General features: G+C 36.5%; 1 non-coding gene across 1 annotated transcript; it reads left to right on the top strand.

Annotated features, from left to right (window-relative positions):
- Positions 1–748: 748 nt before the first annotated feature.
- Trnac-gca (transfer RNA cysteine (anticodon GCA)) lies at positions 749–820 on the top strand. The gene has a single exon. It is a non-coding gene; the product is annotated as a tRNA-Cys (tRNA).
- Positions 821–14,427: the final 13,607 nt, after the last annotated feature.

Genomic DNA, 14,427 nt, shown 5'->3' with positions numbered 1-14,427 from the left:
CGCTCGAGGCTATTTGTACGACAACAAGGGCTGTTTTTGCGCACTGCCCTAAGAGACTCGTAAACTATACCTGACATTCTGGACGATATATATATTCAGTACGTTGAATATCTGTACACAAATATCTCAATACGTATTTGTCTTTATTCATTATGCCTGCGCTTATTAGCTGCCTCCCGCAATTTTCTACAGTTTTCTCCTTCGTTTCTCTTTTTTACCTGTCGGAGGATACACTCAAGGCTGTTTATATAATAAGAGTACAATAAAGACTGGTTTGCATAAAGAAAGCCATTAAGTACCTGCCATTCCTCGATATATTCGATACAATATTGAACATCTAAAAAGAAGAGTATCTCATTAGGGGAGTAGGGGCTACATTTATTTTATTTAACTCGCACGAAGCGTGAAAGAAAATAAACCATTATATTAAGATACTTTCTGTGTCTTATACATTGGAGAATTTAGTTTTATGTTCTCTTCAGACAAATTTTTTTAGATAAATTTTTATTTGCGACATTTCCGTATATCTCTGTATGTCTCTTCGTCACTTTAAATAGATATTAAAAATTTATAATATTCTGTAGAATTCTTCCATTAATCGTTTCCAGTACTTTGCGATATCTATTATCTACAGTGAATATAAAAGTTTGAAAAATTTCTATAAAATAGCAATGAAATATTATAATTATATTAGCATGATTTTCTTGAAATGCTTTCAAGAGAATAATAGAAGCGAGTATCATCAATTGGGGGTATAGCTCAGTGGTAGAGCATTCGACTGCAGATCGAGAGGTCCCCGGTTCAAACCCGGGTGCCCCCTCAAGATCGCTTTTTTTTTTGCTAAATAAATTTTTTCTCATTTTATTAATTATATTGCTTTCATTCTTATAGCACATCATATTCGGATTGAATTTTTAAAGGTAGAAGCTTAGCAATAGAAAAGGAATGTATCAAAACTGACGAAATTATCAATGAATAACTATTAGTTCTTCATTAAATATTTATTTTTGTTTAGTTATTTATGATTATATATGATATTTAAAAAATAGCAGCATGTAACATTGCTAAAAAAATATATATATAATCATATCATTTTTTAAATAGCAAATAGGAAAATATAAAAGATATTCCACGAAAAAAACATATAATTAGGAAAAAAAATCACTTTTTATTTGAATTCCCGAAATAAACGGAAAAGAAAGGAAAACGGAAAGAGAAGGAAAAACTTTAATTCTTTTCTCATCCTTTATTTTTACTTTAAAAATTTTTCAAAAAAGTTCAAAAATCTAAATACGTTCTTCTCTAATTTTATTCGCGAGTTTTGAGAGGTCGTGACTTTACATCACTATAAACTTATAAGCTAATTGTAAGACACATGCTGCGGAATAAAATAAAGCATAAATGTCGAGAGAGCGATGAAGGATAAAGCGGTGAAGCATGATACACCACCATAAAGACCATGACAAGAGAAGAGAGGGCCATCGGTTAATCCGCAAGACTGCCGACCGCAGAAGATGAATGTTCGATGTGGAAACCACCTGCTTTGACGGCAAGCGTTAAATCCGTAAAACCCCCACTAAATATTCGCCGAATCCGTGAAATGCCCGCAGTGCTCGGTCGGGACGATCAGGCCAATTGGCAGGCCGCCAAATGAAATGTATATCCGACATAAGTCTCCCTACATCCGTGCACGGGTTTTTGACGTATATAGTTCCTTAAATCTTTATCCGTGAATATCGTTTATTGCACGGTCGATGACGCGTATCTTTATGTTTCAACGCGTTATAAATATTCTAACATAATTTGTATATGTGCAATATTTAGTATATATAAAGTTCAACGAAGACAGCCACGATATTTATATCGAAGAAAACTTTTGAGAAAAATTTTTGATGTAATTTAACGTCGCAAAATTGATAACTAAGTTGGTTTCTTGAGGAACTGATTTAAATATAAATAGGCGTGTTGCACTTATTCTTTTATTTTTCTGATAAGATATAATAATTTATGCTAGTGTAAATATATAGGGTGTTGTAAATAGTGGATATAGATTTAAAGGAGAAAAAAAACTAATGATATTGTAAAAATGATTAAAATACAAGAAGATAATAATGATGTAACATGTTATTCTTTCTTTTTCTCTTTTTACCTTTTTCATTTATTGGTGACAAGTGATAGTCTTGGATTCTTGGATTTAAAATTAACTTTAAAAGGAAGGATAGAGAAAGATATTGTACTTATTATTAATAACTGTGTGATTCCGAAAAATACATTATTATTCCGAATTCTTGTTGCGTCAACAAAAAGTATACGTTATTGCATATAAATTTTTCAAAACATATAGCTTTTAAAGTCATAATAAATTGAATCATGATGTCCCTGTAAATGCGTTTTAGTAATGTACGCGAATAGTTCGTAAAATATTTGCTTGTCGCATACGTTTTTCGACTTATTTAAGGAGCACGCGAAAGCTTTCTTGTCTTGCTTCGGAATTCGATTTCACGAGTTACAATTTCACACAGACAATCTAGTTCGAGCCAACGTAGCAGGTTTCGGGGAAACTTATCGGGATTGCATAAGTCAATGACAGATGTGATCGTGCTAATCCACCATTATCGTTAGCAATGATCAGCTCTCGATCCTGAATACGGCCCTTTGTATTCGCCAGGCTTAGGGATCGACGCTGGAATCGGGCTCAATGCTTTTTCAGCAATCGTATGAGTCACGGAGTCGACTCGTGTGGCGCGATCTCTCGCTATGAATAAGATGAAAAGCCATCGATTAGATATTCACCCTATATTTACATTTCCAATTACTTTATTTTGCAGTATAAAAATCTAAGTGCAGCCTATTATTTACCTGTATTTCAAAATTAATTTCTTTAAAAAACTAGATTGTCAGTATTACGAAGTAGAAAATTTTTCTCCAACGTCTTCTCGCGATAATTGTCTGTTTATATATTTTATAATTGCATATATAAATTGGATAAAATGTTTATAACATATAAAGCTACTTAAATGCTCAATTAATTAACGAACTTAATATCTTCTAAGCCAATTTTTCTCAATCACTATTGATTAATTTTCATAATAACTTTTTTTTTGCATTGCAATTCCCTGTTTATTTCTCTGGTTATGCTAATCTTATGGTTAAATCAGAATAGAAGAAATATGGACTTCTGTTGTCTTACAGTGAGATATATTTATTTTATACTACGCGATTCTAAACCTCTCCTGCTTGAGAAGCAGCGGAGAGTGAATTGTAGAATAGATCAATACGGACGATGATCCTCCGTGGCTTACCGCGTAGTGCGGGATCAAACATTGGCGTCCTTGCTCCAACCAGCGACCAGGCAGTAACAAAGGGTCCATGTCCCTAAGGGGCTTCTGCGTTTTGTCCTCGGAGGATTGTCAGTTTTACCCTCGCCCATATTCAGGGGCAGAACGTTTAAATTATTCATAAACAGTCAAGTGATTTGTAAAATATGACTTACTATTGTGCTCGACAAGTTTCTCGCGTAATTCGATTCGGTTCGGTGTTTCTACAATTTACATTTTGCAGATTTATATTCAAAACAATTAAATAAATTTTATACAAAAAAACTGATACAGAAATGAGAGAAAAAAAATATATTAACAATATTTTGAGATTATAACAACGATAAAGTTAAAATAATTTTTAATTACTTTTTTGTATTTGTTAATTAATTTATAAATGTATAAACAATATTAAATAATTTTTTTATTAAAACAATTTTTACCTTTCTATTAATTCTTTGTAGATTAATTTTTTATAAAGGTTTAATTAAAATTTTCAATATTATTTTTTAAATTCTAGACTTTCAATTGCCACATATTTTACATGTAATTGACAACAAAAGATAAGATTTCAAGAAAGCGTGAATTTTTAAGTAGCTTATTTTTCGAACATTGCATAACACATTACATTATTATGTTTTTTTATCATAATGAAACGTATTGAATCAAATGGCATATTTGTTTAAGAATAATATATATTGATTTAACAATATTAAATCTAAATGCACACATTTATATTTTAATTTATTACATTACTTATACTTATAAATAATTATATATAGTTTTTTATTTTACATATACATATATTGTATTAAATAAATAGAATCCAAATACACTCAATCTGTAAATATATATCATAATAACAATCGAATAAATGTCGGTCGACATTATTAATAAATTATGAAGCGCGCAACATTCTGAGAATTTTATAATTTATATTTTTATTTAAAATCTAAATTATCACATATAAATTACAATTTACTTTCCGCGATGCATTTCGCGCAAACATGCTTATTTAAAATGCACGCAAAATGTGAACAAATGAATATACTATATGCGCCGTTAATACAGTATTTACTGCGAGTATTTACATTTCACTTTTAACGACGCACTTTGCGCCGGGTACATCCTCGTGCGTAGCTGACATCGTATCAGTTAAGCCACCCCTAGCTAGCTGGTGATCTAATTTAATTGACACCATAATAGCGAGCCTGTATGGCCGTTAGACTCTTCGGGGCACACGGTCTTCGTGCCGGGGGATGAAAATATGAGGGCGGTTAGCCGGGGCAAGAGATGCGTGGGGCGAAGACAATTGAATTTCATGGGGGTTTGGCCGCTTAACCAGCTAATTGGTTTGTTCATGTTATACTCAAAGTGTATAACTTTTCCCGCCGTGGCGCCGTACCTGACCAGCTTTGTCCAGCGTGCTTGTTCAGCCTCTCAAATTATACAATAATTGCTCGAATAATTTATCGATATGCAATAATTGCCCGGCCGAGTAATTGATCAATAGGTACTGAATATATTTTAAAATCTATGACAAGTTTGAAATTATTTCTGGTCGCAAATTTGACTTGTTCTCTAATATTCAATATATTAAGTATTTAAACAATTAGATATTAAATCAAACTTCTATCAGTTTCGTCTAACAAGGTGAAGTCTGATATGTCTTGAACGTAATCCATTATTATAAAATTAAGAATACCAATGAATATAAATTATTACACCATCGCCACTAATAGCTAAAAAATCATTCTCATTTAAAGATCTGAAATAATTCCTTGTTAAATTCTACAATTTCTCTAATCGACTTTTTAAGAACTGTCTTATTTGTTTTTTTTTTTAATTGACGGATTTGCGTGGTTTTTTGAATGTCTAAAAGGGAAAGAGTCATATTTGCTGGAACGATGTAATTAATACACGAGGAAAATCCGCTTCTGCGAAATGCCGGTGAGGTAAATGAATTCCGTCTCTCCCGGTTGGTCTTCCGCAAGCCATGGCAAGAGAGGAAACCGTGGGCCCTTTACGGCGCTTTCATGAAGTGAATATTTAACTTCACGTCTTGCGGGTTAAAAATGCTGACCTGCAACGCGCCCGGCAGAGGTTTAAAAAGTTGCCGAAGCACGGCGGTAAAAGATAACGGCTTATAAAACTTCCGAAAGTTCCGTCCAAGTAGGTACACGCAGACTTGCTCCGACGGAATTGTTGTCTCAATTAAGAAGTTCTCAACGCTGTTTGATGCGCGATTTTTTATTCGTGATCGCGAGCTAACCGCGTCGATTTTTCAATCGATCCAAGTATTTAAGCAAATAAAATATGAATAATTATATCAGACACGTGTAGTCTGTAAAAATAGGTTCACAACTTTCGCAATATAAAAGTAATTTATTCCTATATTAAGATTAAAGATACGCAGGCTTTATAATTTTACAAAATGAATGTCTAACAATTAATGCTCTTTATTCATTTTTTGTAACTTTTTTGTACTTTAGAATATGATGGAAATATACCAAAAAATAAAATAAATAAATATAAAATCCTTAGTTAAATGCAATTGACAAAGATAAATTAACGACTTGTTTCCAATTTTTAAAAATAAATGTTCTAATATCACGTCACTAATTGATCAAACGTTAAGATAGTTATATTTTGAAAACTAGCCCAGCCAAAACAAATGATTAGCCGAATCGAAGTCAATTTGATGTCGATGCGTCAATATTGAATGGTCGATGTTGAATACTGGTTGATATTTTTGTCATCTTCGATGTCGTCATTTATTTTTATGTTAATTATAATGAATATTATAGAAATATTATGAGCAATTATAAATATTTCTACAAGAATTCTATTGTCTTTCGATCAGTTCTATATCGAATTGATGCAAAATTAGACAGCGCAGTATTCCGTGTATACTATGTACTACTCGACATAGAATTGTGGAAGGGAGGAGGGGCAAAAGATAATAAAAATCTAATAGAAATATTCACAATTGTTCAATTAGCATAAAACAATTATGAGGTCAAAGATGACAAAAATATCAACCAGTATTCGACAGCGACTATTCATATTAATATCAAATTGATGTTGATTGGACTAATCATTTCTGACTGGGAAGTCAGAATGTTAATTAAGTATTGTATCGTCTTTGTATTCGATTTTTTATAAGATCTCTTTCAAGACCTTTCTATTTGACCTCTCTGAATCAATCTCTGAAAATCATTAATAATAAAACATTCCGTGAGTGGAACTGACTATCCTGTCGCCTCGAGGTAAACGTCACAATTGAAAATCTAACGCGGCAGGAATCAAAGCTCGCCGAACGCCAAAATTTGCCTGCATTCGTAATGACGAAGATTCGCGAACGTCGACGAGAATTGCCTGATGCCGTATGTCAAAGGGAATGCGATATGGCGTTGTCTCGCAGAAGCGCGATGTCTGATTAGAAATTACATTATTTCGACGCCGACCTAACGACCCGCCCAAACCAGGGCGGCAGTGCCCGGCGAATCGTTCGGTCTGCAATATTAAAGACGGAATTAATGAAATCGCGGCCAAGGCAGCCAGCACAGTCGGCTGGTTTATTAGCTTTTAATAAAGAAAGCGTCGTAAGTTTCAGCCAAAGCCGAGAAGAGAGAGGAAACCCTTACGGCTGCAGCTTCAATCTGTTCCTTTAGTCGCGCTAGTTTCCTTTGATCTTCCGTGAAAGTTCGCCCGGAGCAGAGCAGCGCGGCGCGCATAAACAGGACACGGTTAGAAAGCTGGTTAAAAAGTCAAATAACGCGCCGACGGATCGAGGTGCGTTAATCAAAGCGCTGCGCTCCTTCTCTTCCAGATACCACGAGCAAGGATTCTCGTAGATGTTGCGAATTATTTATCAAAAGAAATGCTCTCTATCGCGCACGGGAGTGGTATATTGCTACCAATATTTCATGTGATTACATCGGCGAACGAAAGAAAGAAGCTCGCGGATAGTTGCTGAAATTTTTTAACAAGGATGATTCTTTACGTAATAATTTAGAGAGAAAGAGAAAAAGATATTGAAAAAAATATTATATTTAAATAGAATTAAATACAGATATTTATACTAGAGTTTTTCTTCTTAAACAAAAGAAAAAGCAGAAAAAAAGAAATCGATGAAACGAGATAAAAGTCTAAAACAAGCAGGTATAAATTTTAAGAGAATTTTGTTAAAAATTTTATTATCTTTGGTGATGCATTCTTTTAATGTAAAATGTCTTCTTCTTCTTCTTATTCTTAATTTAAGTACCTATATTAAATTAATATACTTAAATCAATGTTATATTGATATTAATTTAATATATTAATTTAACGAAAATGTAAAAGATTTATTTTATACATAATATAAATATATTATATATAAAATAAATCCAGAATACAAAGACAGACATCAGAATAATCGAGCGGTGATATGGAAAAATCGACATTGACAAAAAAAATGTCGACATCCGTCTCGCAAGAAAAAGGAAGTCGACTTTTGATGTTTCCAAAGTGTAAGACGGCAAAAAGAGATAAAAACGCGGAGAAAGAAATGAGAAAGGCGAGCAAATCGACGAAAGCTCCGGAAAAGCAGGAGAGAGGGAGGGAGGGAAAGACAGAGAGAGAGAGAGAGAGAGAGAGAGAGAGAGAGAGAGAGAGAGAGAGAGAGAGAGAGAGAGAGAGAACGATAAAATACAGAAATGGGCGCGATCGAGCAGAGGGAGCGGGAGGGGGGCTACGGGCGCAAAGGAAGAAGCAACGCTGTATATAGGTAGGAGAAGAATGTCGATGGCAGCGTCGTAAATTCCTGCGAACAGCCCGGCGTAAAATATAGAGGTGGCTACGTTCTGCATATGTCATCCGTGCTCTTTCTCGCCCATCGCTCGCGCGCACGTGTTAACGCGCGCGTCCTCGCGCGAAGAAAGAGGAATGAGACGAGAGGGATGATGGCGAGAGGAGACGCGAAGGGGAAGAAGCCGGATGCGGAACTTCGAAGCGAGCGCGAAGCGGCGTTACGAAAGGGAGATGGAAGGAAGAGAGAAGGAATAGGCGCGAGGAAGCAGCGAGGAAAGCAAATCGCGAGGACGTTTCGCACGCGCGAGAGAGAAAGAGAGAGAGCACATGCTCGGTGGAAGAGCGAATAGCAGGATGGGTGGTATGCGGCTGCACCGCTGCACCGGCGGAAACGCATTGGGGAGGACAGGACAAGATGGGCCGCGCGAGAACGAGGACGAGATATCGGACGGAAGGGAGCAAAATGGATGGACGGACGCGCGGAAAGCGCGTACGAATTTGTTTGCCCTTTTTCGGCGGGAGAGACCGCCGCGCCGCGCCGGCTCGTATCGATTTGGCACCGTCGTTCGGATATTAACACTCGTATCTCGCGCGCGGAATTATTCCAAGGTAAATTTTGAAATTCAGCATAGCGAGAAGGGGGGAGGGGAAGAGAGTCTTCCCGCGAAGACTATTCCGTTTCGGAGATGCGTGGGGAATTAATGTGTCAAACAGGAGACGACTCTCGGGAGGAATTGTAGGATTCTAATCTTCTGCCTGACCCACTTTTAATCGTTCCTGAATTTAGCATATAAATTTCTGTACGTAAAAGAGTAAAAGGATCCTAATTCTGATTCTACTTTAAATAAAGTTAAGTTCCAGCAACAACTCGATTCGATTCGTTTCGTATTATAAAACGCTGTTTTCACAATGTCACTATCGCGACTTTTAATTTTCTTAAATGTAAGAGAGTACTCTACTTTTACATCGAAAATTTATTTTTGTAAAATACTCGCTTGTTTACGATCACATCTTTGCAGCAAATTATAAACAGGACAAGTGTATAAAATACATCTGTATTATCACACTATCATAGCAGAGATAAAATTATTGAAGAAATTTTTTAAAATACAGAGACAAAAAAAGAATTTTTAATAACAATTCTTGCATCGAATTCTCTCTGAACTATCAAATAATCATTTTCTATTAAATTACAGCTACTAGAATATTTCTGCATTGCCTCAAACAATTAAAAGTTGTTCGGAACAAGAATAGAACTAAAATCACAGAATTAAAATGAAATGCATGATACATATTTATTTTATCTTCAAACCTTGAAACAACGTTATTCATCGCATGTTTAAACCCCAGATATAATGCTCGCCGAAAAGATTAATCGCCAAGACATTTCAGAATAAGACTTTCTCGGGCGCGTCTCCTGACGTAGAACCATTATCGTTTCTCCCATTCTAATCGTACGGTTCGCGGGCTCGACTTCGGCTCGGAAAAATGTAGAGCACGTTGACGTGGAGCCAGGGAAGAGAGACGAGAGGATATCGAACCGACGAGGCCAGAGGGGCGGAGTTGCCACGCCGGGTTACCATGGAAACGTGACACTCTCTTTCGGGCTTTTCGAGCTTTTCGAGCTTTTCGTGCCGTTCGCTCGTGCTAACCATCGCGCGCGCTATCCGTTTTCGTTATGCAATGCCCCGATATATCCGGGTACCCGATTCCCTCTTCGCATACCAACGGGAAAAAAAAGTTGCTCATCGCTTTCGGTTGCCACTTACAAGGGTATCGCAAACTGGCAATATGATATTAAGTTTTCTTAATGAAAATTATTGTAATACAGAAAAATTCGATATGGATAATAAACTATCAGATATTGAAAATAAAATAACATAGGTGAAGATATTGTTTTAACTCGAATGTCTCAATATGTTAGTGATGTTTCGTAGAATATATTTATAGAATGTAATCGCAAAATTGAAAACAAAAATTAACTTGATTAGATTTGTGTTAATACAAAAAAAGAATACTAATACGTCAATGAAGCTAAAAATTAAAATTAGTTCCTTTGCTATTTAATATTACCTATAGCCAAATATAAAATTCAATTCTTGCGTAAAGTCATTTAAGTCATTTAAGGAAAGAAATAGATAATAAAAAGAACAACAAGTTCATAACAAGAACTAATTACGCAAATATATATTTTTTATGCATATTATATTATTGACTCTGCAAAATAAAATTTCAAAGTTTCCGGGATTGTGTAATATCACGCTGAAGAACGCTACAGACTAAGAATTTTATACGACTATAGATTAAATCTCTTCGAAAACATGCCGTTATTAATTTTCTCTCTCTCTCTCTCTCTCTCTCTCTCCCCTCCTCGTTGCCTCGCGATTCCGCGAGATCAAATACTACATAACCAGAATGGAAGGATTAAGGGTTAAGGGTTAAAATCCGTATACTGCGTGTCGCGGGGGCGGTAAGCTCCAAGCGCCGGCCGCGCTAAACGCGACGAAAGCCGTCGATGTCTCTCTCCTGATGGCGCGAGATTGCGACTGCCACGAGTTGGTCCGAGGTCGAGGAACGTAGCGGGTTTAATTTCGTTGAGTGCACCCCCGTCGACTGATCCGGTTGTACCCCCGCGCGCGCGTGAACACACGCGCGTACACGCGCGCGGAAGAATGTATACACGCGTGCGCCGCGCTCGTGAGCTGAGTTGAGGAGCACCGTACGAGGGAATCGAAGCGAGCGCGTTTACGCGACACGTGGGTGTACGCTATGACAATCCTTGTACGAATGTCTACGTGTATTTGTTCGCGGTAGACATTCGGATGGGGTGTCCTAGTAGTTGCGCAACTATAATTTTAATTACAAATCTTTTTATCGATTAAGGCTCTCCTTTTAACTTACAGTCAGAATTGCGAACCAAAGCGAAGATCTTGTCGCGCGGACCAGCTTTTGAGAGATGATTGGATAACAATGCTCATTTACACATTCACCACATGTACTGAAAATGGACTTCGCTCTTTCTCAAGATTTTAAATAAAATTTAATTGTTACATTTAACAGACAATGTTAGAATATTTTAATAAATCATAACTGTTCTCAAAAATTCCTTTATCATTCGACGTTAAATAATTCTGTAACTATAACGACATGTGAGTATTGTGAGTATTGAAACAATTGTTGTCCTTTCTAGTTTATTATCTAGTATCCAAAGGAAAGGATGCGCGATTTCGCTGCGTTCATGTATCTCTGCAACGACATCGTATTTGAATGCGCGTGTATCGTGAGTAAGCAGAGTAAATTCATACGGACGTGCTGACTGAATACAGACGGAGTCATAGACTCATATGGCGATATACGTGAATACGTGAGATCAAATATATGTAGGTAGGATCAAGTGTACACGGTATATACACGCGTGTATATACAAACATAATATACAAGCCCTTCGCAAATGCTCTTTTCGATGCGAGCTGCAAACAATGTACGCACCATATATTTTGCACGTAACGAGCTCCGTTTCTCGACAAAATCTATAAAAAAAAACCGATTATTTTTTTACTTTTGACATAATTGAATACATAACGATACTTTACTCAGTGCATAAAAGCATTTTCTGTATAATAAAAAGCAGGAAAAGAGGAAACATTTCGTAATAATTTCGTAATAATCCTGTAGTTCTGAAGTCCACTCATACATGGAGAATCGGCGTTAATCCTGTAATCGCGGTACGATTATAATTGATTTTTACTCGTCATTATTGGCACGGTTTTCCACGTGAAAAATCCGTTTACTAAAAGCTGTACGAAGCCTCCATGCGCGCATTTTCTCCAGCAACAAGAATAAAATACAAAATAATCAGGTCCACCGCGCGCGCGTAAAAGCGCGCGCGTAGACAAGCAGCCGGGTTAGATAACACACGGAGAAATGCTCCGTAGCAGTGATTCACCTAGCTACAATAAAAATATGTCTCGCTCTCCAGCTTCAGCCAGAATCAACCCCTGTCGAGCGGAATAGTGGGAGGTAGCTGGCGGCGGCAGCGGCGGCGGTGGCGGCGACTACGACGGTGGTGGCTTAAACCACCCTGTACACGCCCGGCGCCCGAGGGGTAGGTAGGTTGGACTTGGGTTGGCCGACCAGCCAGCCCGTGGGCGCCATTATTGACCATCGGTCTTGATTAGCGCTTGATACTATCCCGTTCCGTGTGCTTCTTGCGGAACCTTCGACGCCTGCGAAAGTTCGGACGCGCTTTTCCTCATGCCGCCCTGTCAGCCCCTTCTGCCGGCCGCGTTATTAATAATATGGCCGTATGATTTATCGCTCGCGTTAGATGTAAATAGGTTAAAGCATTTGCTCGGATATTCTCATTGTGTAGATTCTACACGTCGACTGTAATCTTGGAAAAGTTGGGAAAGTGAAAAGCTTTTTCTTTTGGCAAATCGTCTTGAATACATATTTTTTTATTTAATAAAAATTTCCGTATAATACGTAACTTAAAACGAAGAATATACGTAACACATAATCCTTATTTTTGAAAATATTTAAGATAAATTTAAGACTTGGAAAGATATTAATTCTCCAATTATATGTATATATTTTGAAAGATATAAAGGAATATGAATATCATACAGATTGCAAAAGATTCTAAATTTTCATTTATTTTTAAGATAATTCTTTTGAGGTATACTGTTTATACAATAAATGAATAAAATATTGATATAAATATAGAATTTTTTTTCAAACTTTTTATAGACGGGGCCGCCCGATATTTCTACTTCAAATTATTCCTGCGCATATAGACTTATTCTAACACCCATAGTTTTAATAATGCAGATTAAATATAAGGTTAATAATTATTGCAATTTAACTGAAAACATACACACATTATTGTGTGTGTATATGTATATATACTTATATTGATAAATTTTTGAATGGCTGAGAAAACAACTAATTTCTTATACTCGTAAAACAAAATGTTATAACCAATGGTTATGATCCACTTCTCCCTTTCTTGTCATTCTTTTTCTCAACTCTATAGTAATTTTTATATAGAAAACCGGTAGAAGGTTGATATTGATAACCCCGCTATAAACGTCATGCTCGTACGTGCATCATCGATCTTCCTTCCCATCGCATCGTCTCGTTTATATCGCGAAATCCGTATACAGAAATAAAATACAGTCGCGGTAAATATAAAATTTGGAAATAGAAATCTAAAAATAACATTACAAACTTCACAGATCTCTTATAAGAGCAATTAATATTAATTTGTTAGATATATTTGCCAAGCATATTATGATTAAAATACAATGATACTTGATATAACATCTTGATTCGAGTTATTTCTGCAGGTCTTTCCATAAAAAGAACTACACATGTAAGCGAAATATTTGCAATTAATGTCAACATTGAAATTATTTTTACAGCTGTTATATTATTAAAGTCAATAATTAAATCAAATATTCATAAATTTTATCATTAATAATAAACTATTTTACTTTCTAATAATAAGTATTTAATTATTTTAAATATATCACACAGAGATATTCAAAACCAGCTTAATATCCTTGAGTTTTCGTAATTAACTCCAGATATATACTCCAGATATACTCATTTTGATATTCCATGATTATGAAGTGAAATTATTTATTCACTTGCGTAATATTATTAACCTATATAAGAAATTAAACAGTACTAATCAGAAAACCCTAAGACTCGTATCTATGTCTTTATCTACCTACTTCATATTTACTTACAAATTTAATTGCGCTTTAATTTGAAATTATACTGAACATAACTTCAAATTATTATGAATAGTATATAATTGAAAATATTAAGCAAAGAAAGCTTATTGAATTATCTCTCCAAGGTTTTTCTTCTGTACTTTCAATGAGACTCTGTACATCTCACACATTAACTTCCGAGGCCATTCGCACCCATATGTCGGTCATCTTCAGTCACAGTAGGTCGTATTCTTTTTTCCTCCGAACGGGAAGCGAGGTCCATCGCGCTCGAGCAAGAGATAGCCAGCTCCGTTGGCTTTCGTATCGTAAACCATCTACGAAATCTTGCGCGAGATCGTAGCTCGGTATGCGTTCCCCACGTGTTCCGCCTCGCCGCGAGCAGGCAAGGGGGCCACAAAACGTCGCGCGCGCGCGGGGCGCAGGCGTGCCGACGGCTCCCCCACCGGTGATTCCCCTCTTCGAGGTGGTGTTCGAGGTGGCGGCGGCGCGGCGGCGCGGCGGCGGCGGTGGTCTCGGTGGTGGCCGAGTACGGTGGGTAGGGTGGCAACCTCTCCTCCGATAGCTGCGTACGCGATTTC

Source organism: Temnothorax nylanderi, unplaced genomic scaffold (genome assembly GCF_030848795.1).
Source record: "Temnothorax nylanderi isolate EJ_2023f unplaced genomic scaffold, tnyl_v1.0 TNYL_tig0306_pilon, whole genome shotgun sequence".
Lineage (NCBI taxonomy): Eukaryota > Metazoa > Arthropoda > Insecta > Hymenoptera > Formicidae > Temnothorax > Temnothorax nylanderi.
Note: the sequence above shows the minus strand (reverse complement) of the source record. Positions and strands in the feature narration are given on the sequence as shown.